The sequence below is a fragment of the Sinocyclocheilus anshuiensis genome, unplaced genomic scaffold, assembly GCF_001515605.1.
Source record: "Sinocyclocheilus anshuiensis isolate Anshui unplaced genomic scaffold, SAMN03320099.WGS_v1.1 scaffold522, whole genome shotgun sequence".
Classification (NCBI taxonomy): Eukaryota; Metazoa; Chordata; class Actinopteri; order Cypriniformes; family Cyprinidae; genus Sinocyclocheilus; species Sinocyclocheilus anshuiensis.
The window spans coordinates 881,363-884,147 of record NW_015544185.1 but is presented as its reverse complement, the minus strand read 5'-3'; positions in this window follow the sequence as shown (position 1 = coordinate 884,147).

The window sequence follows — 2,785 nt, the reverse complement described above, 5'->3', positions numbered from 1 at the left end:
GTTCTACTGAAGAAACAAAGTCACCTACATCTTGGATGCCCTGGGGGTAAGCAGATAAACATCATTTTCATTTTTGGGTGAACTATTCCTTTAAATGTGAAATATGTTAGTATAATATCTCAGTATAATTGTGAATGTATATGTTATTTTTACCAGAGTAAATGGGTTGAGCAGGCCTCCTTCAGCCTAGGCACATTAAGCATCAGTCCCTTAGTGAAAGCATAATGAGGAGACCCTGCTGTCACCTTTCTCGTATCCAACCAACCATCAGAAATGTATTGATTCCTGGGAAGTGGCCAGTGCTGAAAATGAGAAATAGGCACTGATCCCTCTTCCTCTGCAGACGCGCCTGACACACAAGCAGCTTAACTGAGCATAGAGGGGACCAATGGAGTGTGTTTGGTATTGCTGTAGATCGCTGTTCTCCCTAATTGAGTCTTACATTGTGTCGAGGAAGAGACAGAGAGAAAGTGAAAAGCCTAGAGCTAAATCTCATAGCTCAGAGGCTGGTTGAGTTCACAGCTCGGTTTCGTTTAAGGATCAGCTTTCTCAGATGTTTCCCCTAAAATGCCTGAAGAAATAAAAATAGAAACTAGATTTTTACATTTTCTGAAGAAATGTGAGTGTATTTCTCACCGCCATGATGCTAGGGGTTTCTGAGCAGTTGCTAGGGTCTTTTGGCTGCTCCTTCTTCTTTTGACATACAGTATGACTATAGCGCTACTGTATATTTTTCACAGAGATTATTTGGTCTTTTAATGAGAATTTAATGAGAAATAGAGAAGTTCATCTGGAGATCTTCAAACTTTAATGACAGACTGGTATCTTGGCAAAACAGAGCACAGTTTGAGACAGTTGAGATCTCGTAAAGTCTAGAGGAGACACATCAGACAATACTGGGATTGTTTACCCAGGAGAAACATCTGAGACTCAGGAAATTAAAGTCATTATATTAAACAGTAGGGCTGTGCAACTTGGGGGATAAATTTGTATTTTTATTTAATTAATTTTATTAAAATTTAAATATTAATATTTGATATTTGCACTAAGCCAAATCATGTTTTCGGGTTAATTTTTAAATTTACCATGCAGCCCTATAAAACAACATTCACAGCGCTTTCATTTGAATTAATATGATGTATTTCTGAGTAAAACAGAAAGTTCAATAAAAAAAGGGCACGTCCTGATTTTTTCAATCAGAAGTTGATTGGATTATGAAACGTTGGCATTAACTTTAATCAGCAGGGCGTGGCCTAGGTGACATCCTCCAAAATGTAAAGTTGTTTCAGAGGCAGAGCAAGTTACAATTATAATTTATGTAAGGTTGTGAAGATAAACTATTTTTGAGTTGCATGCATCAATGAACTGTTTACAATAAGATCAGGAACAGAAATACAATCAATCTGATTTCATGTTGATTTCAAAATCACCATTTAAACTGAATACTGTCTACTATGGAGCTTAAAATATGACAAAACTATTTGAATTTGAATTGTGTAAATTTTAATTATTGACAGGTGTCATTTAACAAAACTGAATATTATGTGGCATTTAACATCGTTTTGAATTTGATTTTTTTTTTACTTGAATATTGAACATTTGAAATGTAACACAATTGCATTTTTTTAAATAGTTTTGTAGACATGTATTTTCAAACAGCTGATTTTTTGTTCTGAATTCTTAAACTGCAAATATCCAGTTTTTAAAAATACAGCTTCAAGTTTTCAAGATGAAGAAGAAATTCAGAACATCAAATTCAATATTATAAAATTCAAAACGCAGAAATTCAGATCGCACAGAAAGTAGGTAAGAGATCATCCACAGGGAAGAGTAGATGATCTCCGAAAAGTCGAACAAAGCATTTTGGCCAATTACTACGGTGACTGGGAAGGGGGACATGTTCAGTTCACTTAGTTTTGTCATGTTATGACACTTGTAAATAATTCAAATTTACACGATTCAAATTCAAATAGTTTTGTCATATTTTAAGCTCCATAGTCTACAAAAAACAATTGAGATGTTAAAGAGATCACATTTGGGATTGTCCTTTCCTACAGGAGGCAGAAAGACAGACAGCACAGGACATAAGGTAAAACGAGTTCTCCAGCAATCGTTGGAAACCTCAACAAGACACAACATACTGAGAGACGGGCTGAGAGTAAAACACACCGATGAATGGCCTCAAACTCAATCGATCCCAGCCAGTCTGAGAGCCTGTGAGTGGAGAAAAGCCTGTCAGTAACCATCAGATACTGATCAAGCAAAAGAAGCAGATGCTGAAGGCCGCGCCGAGGGGGAAACTCACATACTCGCATACCTGGATACATAAATGCATGCATGCATGGCCACACACACACATGCAAGTAGGACATGCTTGGAGAAAAATTTATCATAGCGTATGGCTCCTGTCTCTAAGATAGAAAGAGGGCACAACACATTCTCTCACTAATACTAAAATAACCCGTCGACATGCGGGTTCCAGCGGCCCACGCGCGCTTGTCTTATCTTCTGCTCTCTTTATCCATTTCTCCTGACTCTGGCCGTGCAGCAGTATGTTCAGTTCACAAAAAAAACCAACGTGGACACAGACCTCTCGCCCCGCCGAGTGCAGAGACCCTCAGTGCTGGTCTGTGTTTAGTCATATTTGCTGATATATAAGCCTGGGAAAACATGGACCCATGATAATAGCACTTACTATAGTTTTCCTCACTTAAAGTCAACCTGAAAGCAAATACACAACCCACATTTACTCCATAATGTGATGTATTTTGTGAAACATGGAACT